This window comes from Eleutherodactylus coqui, chromosome 13 (genome assembly GCF_035609145.1).
Source record: "Eleutherodactylus coqui strain aEleCoq1 chromosome 13, aEleCoq1.hap1, whole genome shotgun sequence".
Classification (NCBI taxonomy): Eukaryota; Metazoa; Chordata; class Amphibia; order Anura; family Eleutherodactylidae; genus Eleutherodactylus; species Eleutherodactylus coqui.
In genome coordinates this window covers 42,131,548-42,146,236 of record NC_089849.1, presented here as the reverse complement: position 1 = coordinate 42,146,236, position 14,689 = coordinate 42,131,548, and positions in this window count along the sequence as shown.

The window sequence follows — 14,689 nt, the reverse complement described above, 5'->3', positions numbered from 1 at the left end:
ACAAGCCCCAGTAACAATTCTGAAGCAGCAGTATAGGAGGAGCACAGTCTTAGTTCCATTTCAGTAATAGTAGCACTCAAGACAAGCCCCAGTAACAATTCCGAAGCAGCAGTATAGGAGGAGCGCAGTCTTAGTTCCATTTCAGTAATAGTAGCACTCAAGACAAGCCCCAGTAACAATTCCCATTGCAGCAGTTTAGGGAGATAACAGTCTCTTTCACATTTCAGTAGCTGCAGTATAGACAAGGCCCCAGTTACATTTATGTAGCAAAAGTGTAGCAACAGTACTAATGTACCTCAGAAAAAATTGGCCATGCCCAACCAAGATGGCAGGTGAAACCCATTAATTGCTTTGGTTAATGTGGCTTAAGTGGTAACTAGGCCTGGAGGCAGCCCAGTTTAACGAAAAATTGGTTCAAGTTAAAGTTTCATCGCTTGTAAGAGCATTGAAACGTATAAAAATTGTTTGGAAAAATTATATGAGTGAGCCTTGTGGCCCAAAGAAAAATTGCCCGTTCGGCGTGATTACGTGAGGTTTCAGGAGGAGGAGCAGGAGGAGGAGGAGGAATATTATACACAGATTGATGAAGCTGAAATGTCACCGTTTTGGATGGTGGTGATACAGAACGATGCTTCCATCCGCGGGTGCAGCCTACGTATTGCTTAAGTATCGCTGCTGTCCGCTGGTGGAGAAGAGAAGTCTGGGGAAATCCAGGCTTGTCGGCACTGTCGGTTGACAGGCGTGTACGCTTATCTGTGATGATTCCCCCAGCCGCACTAAACACCCTCTCTGACAAGACGCTAGCCGCAGGACAAGCAAGCACCTCCAGGGCATACAGCGCGAGTTCAGGCCACGTGTCCAGCTTCGACACCCAGTAATTGTAGGGGGCAGAGGCGTCACGGAGGACGGTCGTGCGATCGGCTATGTACTCCCTCACCATCCTTTTACAGTGCTCCCGCCGACTCAGCCTTGACTGGGGAGCGGTGACACAGTCTTGGTGGGGAGCCATAAAGCTGTCCAGGGCCTTAAAGAGTGTTGCACTGCCTGTGCTGAACATGCTGCTCGATCTCCGCACCTCCCCTGCTACCTGGCCCTCGGAACTGCGCCTTCTGCCACTAGCGCTGTCGGAGGGGAATTTTACCATCAGCTTGTCCGCCAGGGTCCTGTGGTATAGCAACACTCTCGAACCCCTTTCCTCTTCGGGAATGAGAGTGGAAAGGTTCTCCTTATACCGTGGGTTGAGCAGTGTGTACACCCAGTAATCCGTAGTGGCCAGAATGCGTGCAACACGAGGGCACGAGAAAGGCATCCTAACATGAAGTCAGCCATGTGTGCCAGGGTACCTGTACGCAACACATGGCTGTCTTCACTAGGAAGATCACTTTCAGGATCCTCCTCCTCCTCCGCCTCCTCCTCCTCCTCAGGCCATACACACTGAAAGGATGACAGGCAAGCAGCATGGGTACCGTCAGCAGTGGGCCAAGCTGTCTCTTCCCCCTCCTCCTCATCCTCCTCATGCTCCTCCTCCTCCTCCTCAACGCGCTGAGATATAGACAGGAGGGTGCTCTGACTATCCAGCGACATACTGTCTTCCCCTGCCTCCGTTTCCGAGCGCAAAGCGTCTGCCTTTATGCTTTGCAGGAAACTTCTCAAGAGGCATAGCAGAGGAATGGTGACGCTAATGATTGCAGCATCGCCGCTCACCACCTGGGTAGACTCCTCAAACTTTCCAAGGACCTGGCAGATGTCTGCCAACCAGGCCCACTCTTCTGAAAATAATTGAGGAGGCTGACTCCCACTGCGCCGCCCATGTTGGAGTTGGTATTCCACTATAGCTCTACGCTGCTCATAGAGCCTGGCCAACATGTGGAGCGTAGAGTTCCACCGTGTGGGCACGTCGCACAGCAGTCGGTGCACTGGCAGATTAAACCGATGTTGCAGTGTCCACAGGGTGGCAGCGTCCGTGTGGGACTTGCGGAAATGTGCGCAGAGCCGGCGCACCTTTACGAGCAGGTCTGACAAGCGTGGGTAGCTTTTCAGAAAGCGCTGAACCACCAAATTAAAGATGTGGGCCAGGCATGGCACGTGCGTGAGGCTGCCGAGCTGCAGAGCCGCCACCAGGTTACGGCCGTTGTCACACACGACCATGCCCGGTTGGAGGCTGAGCGGCGCAAGCCAACGATCGGTCTGCTCTGTTAGACCCCGCAGCAGTTCGTGGGCCGTGTGCCTCTTCTCTCCTAAGCTGAGTAGTTTCAGCACGGCCTGCTGACGCTTGCCCACCGCTGTGCTACCACGCCGCGCGACACCGACTGCTGGCGACGTCCTGCTGCAGCTGACACATCTAGATTGCGAGACAGAGGTTGAGGAGGAGGAGGAGGAGGAGGGTGCTTTAGTGGAGGAAGCATACACCGCCGAACATACCACCACCGAGCTGTGGCCCGCAATTCTGGGGGTGGGTAGGACGTGAGCGGTCCCAGGCTCTGACTCTGTCCCAGCCTCCACTAAATTCACCCAATGTGCCGTCAGGGAGATGTAGTGGCCCTGCCCGCCTGTGCTTGTCCACGTGTCCGTTGTTAAGTGGACCTTGCCACTAACCGCATTGGTGAGGGCGCGTACAATGTTGCGGGAGACGTGGTCGTGCAGGGCTGGGATGGCACATCGGGAAAAGTAGTGGCGACTGGGAACTGAGTAGCGCAGGGCCGCCGCCGCCATCATACTTTTGAAGGACTCCATTTCCACAACCCTATACGGCAGCATCTCAAGGCTGATAAATTTCGCTATGTGGACGGTTAACGCTTGAGCGTGCGGGTGCGTGGCGGCGTACTTGCGCTTCCGCTCAAAGACTTGCGCTAGCGACGGCTGGACGGTGCGGTGCGAGACATTGCTGGATGGGGCCGAGGACACCGGAGGTGAGGGTGTGGGTGCAGGCCAGGAGACGGTAGTGCCTGTGTCCTCAGAGGGGGGTTGGATCTCAGTGGCAGGTTGGGGCACAGGGGGAGAGGCAGCGGTGCAAACCGGAGGCGGTGAACGGCCTTCGTCCCACCTTGTGGGGTGCTTGGCCATCATATGTCTGCGCATGCTGGTGGTGGTGAGGCTGTTGGTGGTGGCTCCCCGGCTGATCTTGGCGCGACAAAGGTTGCACACCACTGTTCGTCGGTCGTTAGGCGTCTCTGTGAAAAACTGCCAGACCTTAGAGCACCTCGGCCTCTGCAGGGTGGCATGGCACGAGGGTGCGCTTTGGGAAACAGTTGGTGGATTATTCGGTCTGGCCCTGCCTCTACCCCTGGACACCGCACTGCCTCTTGCAACCTGCCCTGCTGCTGCCCTTGCCTCCCCCTCTGAAGACCTGTCCTGAGTAGGCGTTGCACACCAGGTGGGGTCAGTCACCTCATCGTCCTGCTGCTCTTCCTCCGAATCCTCTGTGCGCTCCTCCCTCGCACTTACTGCCCTTACTACTACCTCACTGCAAGACAACTGTGTCTCATCGTCATCGTCCTCCTCACCCACTGAAAGGTCTTGAGACAGTTGCTGGAAGTCCCCAGCCTCATCCCCCGGAACCCGGGAACTTTCCAATGGTTGGGCATCAGTGACGATAAACTCCTCTGGTGGGAGAGGAACCACTGCTGCCCAATCTGAGCAGGGGCCCGAGAACAGTTCCTGGGAGTCTTCCCGCTCCTGAGCATGTGTCATTGTAGTGGAGTGAGGAGGCTGGGAGGAAGGAGGAGCAGCAGCCAGAGGATTCGGATTTGCAGCACTGGACGGTGCAGAACTGTGGGTGAATGATAGCTTGCTTGAAGCACTTTCTGCCATCCACGACAGGACCTGCTCACACTGCTCATTTTCTAATAAAGGTCTCCTGCGTGGACCCATTAATTGGGCGATGAATGTGGGGACGCCAGAAACGTGCCTCTCTCCTAATCGCGCAGCAGTCGCCTGCGATACACCTTGATCAGGAGCTCGGCCTGTGCCCACACCCTCACTTGGGCCTACGCGTCCTCGGCCACGTCCACGTCCTCTAGGCCTACCCCTACCCCTCAGCATGCTGTATTACCAGTGATTTCCCAGGCAGGAAATAAATTGGCGCAAGCCTGCAGGCCAAATAGAATGTTTCCCTTTTTTTTTTTAAAGGGAAGGCCCACTGACTATATTCAATCAGATAAGATTAGATGTGTTCCACAGAACTGCAGTGTTATATGAAGTGCAGCAGAGCGGTGATTTTTCCCAGGCAGGAAATAAATTGGCGCAAGCCTGCTGTTAAACGTAGCTGGCTGCGTATGATTTCTTTACGTTCTCCACCCACCACACACGTACCCAGAACGCTAAGGACTGTCAGAGGCAGGCCAAATAGAATGTTTCCCTTTTTTTTTTAAAGGGAAGGCCCACTGACTATATTCAATCAGATAAGAACTGTGTTCCACAGAACTGCAGTGTTATATGAAGTGCAGCAGAGCGGTGATTTTTCCCAGGCAGGAAATAAATTGGCGCAAGCCTGCTGTTAAACGTAGCTGGCTGCGTATGATTTCTTTACGTTCTCCACCCACCACACACGTACCCAGAACGCTGAGGACTGTCAGAGGCAGGCCAAATAGAATGTTTCCCTTTTTTTTTAAAGGGAAGGCCCACTGACTATATTCAATCAGATAAGATTAAATGTGTTCCACAGAACTGCAGTGTTATATGAAGTGCAGCAGAGCGGTGATTTTTCCCAGGCAGGAAATAAATTGGCGCAAGCCTGCAGGCCAAATAGAATGTTTCCCTTTTTTTTTTAAAGGGAAGGCCCACTGACTATATTCAATCAGATAAGATTAAATGTGTTCCACAGAACTGCAGTGTTATATGAAGTGCAGCAGAGCGGTGATTTTTCCCAGGCAGGAAATAAATTGGCGCAAGCCTGCTGTTAAACGTAGCTGGCTGCGTATGATTTCTTTACGTTCTCCACCCACCACACACGTACCCAGAACGCTGAGGACTGTCAGAGGCAGGCCAAATAGAATGTTTCCCTTTTTTTTTAAAGGGAAGGCCCACTGACTATATTCAATCAGATAAGATTAAATGTGTTCCACAGAACTGCAGTGTTATATGAAGTGCAGCAGAGCGGTGATTTTTCCCAGGCAGGAAATAAATTGGCGCAAGCCTGCAGGCCACATAGAATGTTTCCCTTTTTTTTTTAAAGGGAAGGCCCACTGACTATATTCAATCAGATAAGATTAAATGTGTTCCACAGAACTGCAGTGTTATATGAAGTGCAGCAGAGCTGTGATTTTTCCCAGGCAGGAAATAAATTGGCGCAAGCCTGCAGGCCACATAGAATGTTTCCCTTTTTTTTTTAAAGGGAAGGCCCACTGACTATATTCAATCAGATAAGATTAGATGTGTTCCACAGAACTGCAGTGTTATATGAAGTGCAGCAGAGCGGTGATTTTTCCCAGGCAGGAAATAAATTGGCGCAAGCCTGCTGTTAAACGTAGCTGGCTGCGTATGATTTCTTTACGTTCTCCACCCACCACACACGTACCCAGAACGCTGAGGACTGTCAGAGGCAGGCCAAATAGAATGTTTCCCTTTTTTTTTTAAAGGGAAGGCCCACTGACTATATTCAATCAGATAAGAACTGTGTTCCACAGAACTGCAGTGTTATATGAAGTGCAGCAGAGCGGTGATTTTTCCCAGGCAGGAAATAAATTGGCGCAAGCCTGCTGTTAAACGTAGCTGGCTGCGTATGATTTCTTTACATTCTCCACCCACCACACGTACCCAGAACGCTGAGGACTGTCAGAGGCAGGCCAAATAGAATGTTCCCCTTTTTTTTTAAAGAAAAGGCCCACTGACTATATTCAATCAATAATATATGTCTTCTGGCCCTGCCTACACAATTCTGTCCCTGTAGTATTACTGCAGGGCGCAATGCTCTGCACAGCCGATTTTGAAAAAAAAAAAATGCAACACTGCTAACAGCAGCCTGCACAGTACTGCACACGGTTAAATGTGGCCCTAAGAAGGACCGTTGGGGTTCTTGAAGCCTACACTCACTCCTAACACTCTCCCTGCCTAACCACCACTTCTGTCCCTGTAGTTTTACTGCAGGGCGCAATGCTCTGCACAGCCGATTTTGGAAAAAAAAAAATTGTGCAACACTGCTAACAGCAGCCTCCACAGTACTGCACACGGATAGATGTGGCCCTAAGAAGGACCGTTGGGGTTCTTGAAGCCTACACTCACTCCTAACACTCTCCCTACAGCAGCTCCAACACAACAGCACTTTCCCTCAGCTAACTCACAAGGCATCTGAGGCGAGCCGCGGGAGGGGCCGACTTTTATACTCGGGTGACATATGATCTCCCCAGCCACTCACAGCAGGGGGGTGGTATAGGGCTTGAACGTCACAGGGGGAAGTTGTAATGCCTTCCCTGTCTTTCAATTGGCCAGAAAAGCGCGCTAACGTCTCAGAGAGGAAAGTGAAAGTAACCCGAACACCGCGTGGTGCTCGTTAAGAGTAACGAGCATCCCGAACACCCTAATATTCGCCCGAGCATCAAGCTCGGACGAGTACGTTCGCTCATCTCTATTAGCTAACTTAAATGAATTCAAGTCTCATAGTCCAGATTATTTACATCCTAGGATACTGAAGGAAGCAGCAGAGGTAACTGCTGAACCACTCACCGTAATCTTTGAAAAAAATCCTAGAAGATTAGAAAAGGGCAATTTTGTCCCTATCTTCAAAAAAGAAAAGAAAGTGGAACCAGGAAACTACAGGCCTGTGAGCCTGACTTCTATACTGGGAAAGATCTTCAAACAAATTATTAAACAGCCTGTATGCAAGTTCTTAGATGAGAATGGAGTAATTAACCAGAGCCAGCATGGGTTGATAACAAACAAGTTATGCCAGACTAATTTAATTTCCTTCTATAACAGAATCACTGACTGGATTGATCAGGAAAATGTGGTGGATATAGTATATCTTGATTTTAGTAAAGCATTTGACAAAGTATCTCATACTATACTTATTGAAAAATCGATCAAATATGGGATTGACAAGGCAACTGTTAGGGGGATTCACAACTGGCTTGTTGATCATACTCAAAGAGTGGTCATAAATGGCTGCACATCCAAGTGAAAGAATGCATCAAGTGGGGTACCACAAGGCTCTGTCCTAGGCCCTAGGCCCAGTGTTGTTTAACATTTTAGTAAATGATCTCGAGGAGGGAAATTGATCAAATTTGCAGACGACACAAAGCTAGGAGGGATAGCTAATACTAGGGAAGACAGAGAGAGTATTTAAAAAGATCTAGAAAAGCTTGAACAGTGGGTGGTGACTAACAGAATAGTATTTAACAAGAAGAATTGCAAAGTCCTATATCTGGGCAAGAAAAATGAAAAAAGCACATACAGAATGGGAGGAATTGGGCTAAGGAGCAGCACGTGTTAAAAAGACTTGGGTATACTAATAGATCATAGACTGAACATGAGTCAACAATGTGATGCAGCAGCAGAAAAGGCAAACACAATTCTGGAATGTATTAAGAGAAGCATAGAGTCTAGATCACGTGAGGTCATTATGGCCCTCTACTCTTCCTTAGTCAGACCTCATCTGGAATACAGTGTCCAGTTCTGGGCACCCCACTTTAAAAAAGCCATAGACAAACTGAAACAAGTTCAGAGAAGAGTTACGAAGATGGTGAGCGGTCTACAAATCATGTACTACGAGGAACGGTTAAAAGTATCTGGGAATGTTTAGCTTGCCAAAAGAAGGCTGAAAGGAGACTTAATAGCTGTCTACAAATATCTGAAGGGCTGTCACAGTGCAGAGGGATCAGCCCTATTCTCATTTGTACAAGGAAAGACTAGAAGCAATGGGATGAAACTGAAAGGGAGGAGACACGAATTAGATAATAGAAGAAACTTTTTGACAGTGAGGGGGACGAATGAGTGGAACAGGTTACCACGGAAGGTGGTGAGTTCTCCCTCAATGGAAGTCTTCAAACAGAGGCGGAACAGTCTGGGATGATTTAGTGATCTTGCACTGAGCAGGGGGTTGGACCCGATGACGCTGGAGGTCTCTTCCAACTACCATTCTATAGTTCTATGTAATTTAGGAATCTGTAGTGCCCAATTGTTGTACTGCTGTTCTCACTGAATGTTTAGAATTCATTCTCTTCAATCAATGGTGTACAGTTGCAAGAAAAAGTAAATGAACTTGTTGGAATTATCTAGATTTCGGCACTGATCACTAATAAAATGTAACCTGATTGTTATGTAAGTCACAATTATACATAAACATAATCTAACCAATAACACACAAACAGTCATACCGTTCATGCTTTCTATTTAGGATATTGAATAAATATACACATTGCAGGGAGAAAAAACAAGTGAACCTCTATGTTAATGACTTCTCCTAGGGCTAATTGGCAAAAGGTTGTTCAATAAAGGAGATGTGATTGCAATGGCAGGTTTCACAGGTGCGTTCCTCATTAAATAAAGGCAAACAAAGTCTGGTTACTGACATATCTGTTCTTCTGAAAACAACTTTCAGAAGATGTGTTATAAAGACGTATAAAACTAGAAAAGACCACAAAAGCATAGCTAAAGACCTGGATTTACATCAGTTCATGGTTAGAAAAATTATCTACACATTGAGAAAATTCAAAACTGTTGCTACTCTCCCTAGGAGCAGACACCCTGTAAAGATGACCCTAAGAGCACAACAGACAATCGTGAAAGAGATGAGAGAACCCAGGGGTAAAAAATACCTAAAGAAGACTCTACAAACTGCAAAGCCCTCTGTTCATGTGTTCACTATTAGAAAAACACTGAACAAGAATGGTGTTCATGGAAGGAACCCACAAAATTGAAGGTGTCTCAAGCGTGTCCGATACTAGCTGGATGTTCCATAATGCTTTTGGGAAATGTTCTATGAACAGATGAGACAAACATGGAGCTTCTTAGCACAGATACACAATGCTGTGATTGGAGAAAAGAACGCTGCACACCAACACCTCGTCCCAATTGTGAAACCTTGTGGAGAGAGATTCATGGATTGGGGCTTCTTTGTTGTCTCTGGGCTAGGTGCCTTGTGATCATTGAGAATACAATGAATTCTAAGTTGTATAGGAGAATGGGAGGGGAGTCGTCTATTACCTCAAACTGAAGAAGCATTGAGTGATGAAACAAGTCAAGCACACAAGTAAGTCAACTAAACAGTGTTTGGAAAATATTTGTGTTTTGGAATGGCCAAGTCAGAATCCTGACCCTAACTCTATCAAGATGCTGTGGCATGACCTGAAGAGGTCTGTGCATACAGGGCATCCCAGAAATATTGATGAACTTAAACACAATCTCCTTGAAGAATGGTCCAAAATTCTTCCTCAAAGTTGTCAAATCTTATTTTTAACTACAGTAAACATTTGGTGGAGGGATTGTTGCTAAAGGGGGATCTACAGGTTACTAAGCTCAAGGGTTCACTTACTTTTTCTGCCTACACTGTAAATGCTTACTCATTGTGCTCAATAAAAGACATCAATTGTACAACTGTTTGTGTTATTAGTTTAGTTAGATTATTATCTAAGTCACATTTATAAACAAACAATTCAGAAATCTAGGTAATTTCAGAGGGTTCACTTACTTTATCTTGCAACTGTACCTGCTATAGATAGACTGGACCACTACCTCATTCAAAAGCCTATGAAATAGAGACTTGGTAAAGGAAAGTTAATGCTGGGTTCCTTCCAGATGCCTAGTATTGTAGGAACTATGTGTCCGTGTTTGGGATATCTGTTGCATGTAGTGTCTGTGGGCAGTATATAGGGCACATGTATAAGGATGGGCTATTACCAATGAATTACAGAACATGATTAGCAGAGGGGTATTGGTAACCTAGACTAAATTCTTGCACCAGAAAAATATTTCCTCCTTTTTGTTATGATATTAGACTAACTTTCCCTAGTGTAAACTTCTGGTCATAATGTTAAAGGTGTTTCCCAGGACTTAAAATGTGCCTAGATTTTCAGGAGACTTTTTAAAGTAAACTGCTGTGTGTACATGCAGAAAAACACAATATCTGACTATTATATGACTTATTTCCTGCATTCATCACCAGCTGTCTCCTCTGCAGGCTCCATATCTCTTCTTGCCTGAGCTTGCTGAGTGTATAATGGCTCCCATACACTGTACAGATAGAGAGAAGATCTCTTTTTCTTTTCTCTCTCTGTAGCAAACTCTCATAAGTAACAGCAGCATGAAGGACATTATATAGTAGTACTGAGCAGTGCAGGTGTGATTTCAGTAGCTGTGAGACAGTAAATGTAACGGATAGGGAGGGGAGAGACGATCGCTCTAACCGTTGAGTCCAATTTGGCATGGCAGAGTCTGATTGCTCTAGCAAGATTGCGAGTGTGCAATCGCCAGACTACGGGTGGATTTGCAACCAGCTTTCACGAGGTCCTGCCACATGCAGACTGAAAGCACAAATCACCCCCTCATCTAGTCTAACGCACTTCAGCACCCCACAATGCCGCTTGCACACATGCTGCCACCATCAGCTTTTAAAGGTAAGCTGGAACCCAGAATATGAATATCTCTGAAGGTCTGAGACCCTTGGTTTTAAAGTTTCCCCAGAACACCTTTCCCCGCCCCCTCTGAGGTCATTAAGAGAAGCATGGGGTAAATGCGTATAGACCAGTGGGAAAAATACAATTCCCTATTTTGGCCATATCTTCGCAGGAGTTCCTAATTCTACATCAACAGATACAGGTGGGAAAGTCTTGATATCACACCCAGTAAACACTTACTAGAACCTGCAGCAGTATCTGTGTGATTCTTTCTCATTCAATCTCCCTTTAGCAGCTCCCTTTTCCTCCACAATGAAGGGGCTGCGGGGTTCCTGTGATCGTTGCATCACCCCTTACTGGGCACAGGCGCAGCATCCTATCTGTACGGGAGGCTGCACCTGGTATTGCAGCTCAGTTCATTTCAGCTTCTTCTACTGCAGAAAGCTGCTTCATTATTCTGATGGACGGAGGTCCAGGAGGTCCTTTCGATAATATTTTGGGGAGGCCATCAGTGTCTATGTCCTGGTAGACTCAAAAGAAAGATGTTAAAGGAGTTGTTCTAGGATCACAAATGTTTTCCTATTCACATGATAGAGGATAACTTGCTGATCATTGGGGGTCTCTCCGCTGAGACCACCACCGATCTTCAAAACAAGGGTCCCATGACTCCCACTATGCGGGTTGCCTCACACACTTGCGTGACCTGTGCTCTATTCAGACTCCTTTTCACTGCGGAGAGTGCAGTAAGCTCGAAATAAGATGGAGAGGGAACGCAGGACGCCCGTTCTCAAGATTGTTGGGGGTCCCAACAGTGAGACTCTGACCTATCAGCAAGCTATCCTCTATCTTGTGAATAGGGGATGACTTGTGATCCGGGTACAACCCCTTTAATTCTATACAATATACAGAGAAAGCAAAAGAAAACTGAATGAATGTGAATGAATGAATTTAGCCTCCAATGCAATACTCAGATATAAAAAGAAGTATGAAGATACCAACATCTAGAATGTTCTGTCCCAATAAGGAAATGTCAACAAGTTAATTAAAAATCCACATTAAGCCCACACAGTATGGCTGAACATAAAGCTCCTCCAAATGTCAATATTTAGTTTTGATAAACATGGGTTAACATAACTGGAGCAAACAAATGTCAGTGGAATGTGCGGATCCGCTCTACACAATCCGCCACAATTATTATATGGGAGATAGTAAATCTACAGAGATAAATGAACAGAGGCCACGGGTGGGTGAATGTATATCGCACTTTGACCTTTGCCCATACCATGTGCATATTTAAAGGGAATTTCCACCCAATAAATAACATTTGCCATATATCAATAAATGAGGAGTTAGGGCTATAACAAAGGATGAGTTATTACACTCATTGACAAAAAAATAATGCACCAATAAGAAGTTGTTGAAATCTAATGAAACTTTCTATGTGTGGATGGAATGTAATGATGATGATATATGTAAGTGATTACAATATTAGAGCAAAAAGAGAAGTTTATTGGTGAAAACTGTACAATTCAGAGGAGGCTCTACTACCCTGTTGGGTCGCCTCTAGCTTGGATATATGATGAGATACGGTCGGGCATGGAGGCTCTAGTACCCTGTTGGGCCGCCTCTAGCCTGGATACATGATGAAATACGGTTGGGCATGGAGGCTCTAGTACTCTGTTCGGCCGCCTCCAGCCTGGATATATGATGAGATACGGTCGGGCATGGAGGCATACAGGTTCCATATGTTATCATGCTGCATATTTGCCTACAGATCTTGCAACTGGACCTCTAGATTCTACACACTCATAGGCTGTGGAAACTGGCGTCCCATGGGTCCCATAAATGCTCAATCAGTGACAAATCTGCCAACTAGACAGGCCAAGGAAGCATGGCAACCTGGTGGAGGCATTCCAGGGAAACCATTGCTGTGTGCAGCCAAGCATTATCGTTTCGAAACATGCCTCTTGCAACTCCGGCCATGAGAGGAACACATGTGGCTGCAGGATGTCTTGAACATATCTCTGAGCTGTCATTGTCCCTTGTACCACTACTAGGGGGGACCAACTCCGCTGCCCCCCTGACCACCAGCAGTGGGCGCAGTGCGCTGCTTAACAGTAAAGGCAGGATTGAAGTGCTCAACAGGAAGCCTCCATACTCAAAAACAACCGTCGTCAATGCCCAAATCAGAACCTTGATTCCTCGGTAAAGACAATACTTTTCCTGTCCATAGCAGTCCAGGTTTATCGTTTACAACACCACTGCAAATGAAGGTGATGGGGGTGGGGTGTTAACGGCAGGACATGTAATTGGTGCTGTGCCACCAAATTTCCTTCTGCTAAGTGCCTGGAGACAGGGTTCTGTAATGAAGGTTCCACTTGTATCTGGATGGTGGCCAACAAAACTGTTGCATCTGCTTGTGTTTACTGGTCCAGCAAATGATCCTCTCTCTACTGGTGATCTGCCTGGGCCATCAGGAGCCTGCTCACTGTGTGTGCCCTCACATAACCACTGCTGTCAACACCTCCTAACAGCTCGGTCAGAATAGTAGACAATTTACCAAAATGACAATCCCTTTTCTTTCATGCCAGTGATGCGCCCCCTCTCAAAGTCTGGTAACTGGACAAAATGTCTATAAGTGTGTCGTACAGTCATGTCTAGTGGTCAACAATCTCTTAACAAGAGGCCCACTACACAAAAGTAGCCTCTAAGACAAGGGCGTAACTATAGAGGATGCAGGGGATGCGGTTGCACCCGGGCCCAGGAGCCTTAGGGGGCCCATAAGGCCTCTCTTCTACATATTGGGAGCCCAGTACTATGAAAAAAGCATTATAGTTGGGGGCCCTATTACAGATTTTGCACCAGGGCCCAGAAGCTTCAAGTTACGCCTCTGCTCTAAGAGCCTTTTAATAGGGCAATGGGGAAGCAGTTTTACGGTCTCTGGTGACAAGACCCGGTATATAATCAGACCACAACTGTAATCATTCACATGTCTGCCTGAGACAGAACTGCAGGACAGCTTTTGCAGCAATCCACCATTACCTGGGTGTGTTATTTGATCAGTGAGTGGATATGTTATTTAGCTATAGAGATATTAGCATTTTTGTGATTTGCTACAGTGGCCATTTTTTCAAAAGTGACAGCAGGAAGTGCAGCTTCATTGGTTGCCCCCTTTGAATTAGCGGGCCTTATAATTTTCCTCGCACCCACTAAGTGCTTTCCTCTTTACCCCTACTGACCCACATTTCAGATACTGATGGTAAACTATCATTGATTTTATTTCTGAAGTTTCCCTTTGAGCCACAGGACATTGGGTTCGGCTGTGTTGACCATATAAGCATATATCTATAACAGCTTAGTTTAGTGGACAGGGGCACAGACATGGTAGAAGGTCCATTTATTATTCCAATATAATTATCAGCATCATGGATGTCATTGTGGGAAGAGCTGCTTCTCACCTCTTTCTGAAGTTGGGTAAGTGGCATTCACCAGATCACCGGAGCAGCTTTAATCTGAAAACAATTGTCCAGGATTAGAAAAAGGGGCCTGATTTGTTTTCCAAGAACAGTGACACTATTTTCAATGGATGTGTCTGGTATTGCTGCTCAACCTCATACAATTGCATGAACTTGAGCTGCAGTACCAGAGACAACCATGGACAAGAGTGGTGCTGTTTCTGGAAAAAAAATCTGAGCCTTTTTATATAATCCTGGGTGACCCTATTTTTATGCTGCTCATATGTATTATCTTGCTGGCAGTGATCTACTAAGGGACTGGTGTGTATCAGGCGCTTCCAGACACACTCAAATATCCACCCTTATGGCCCTTTTACATTGGCCAACAGTCATTTAAACGACTGCACAAGCGCTGACATCACTGCTAAGATCGTCAACGCTCGTGCAGAGCGGTTAGACTGAAACACTTATCACTGGATTGCTGGGTTCTCGCTCAGCACTTCATCTTCTATGTGAAGCGCTGAGCGGGGAGCGTCTACATAAAATGAGAAGTCAGCAACCCTGAGATACTTCTTATGCTCACTGAAAGTTAGCAATAACGACAAGTGAACGAATTTTAAGCGATAATCGTTACGTGTGAATGGGCCATTAGGGTATGTTTATACGTGGCGGAAATACTACAGAATT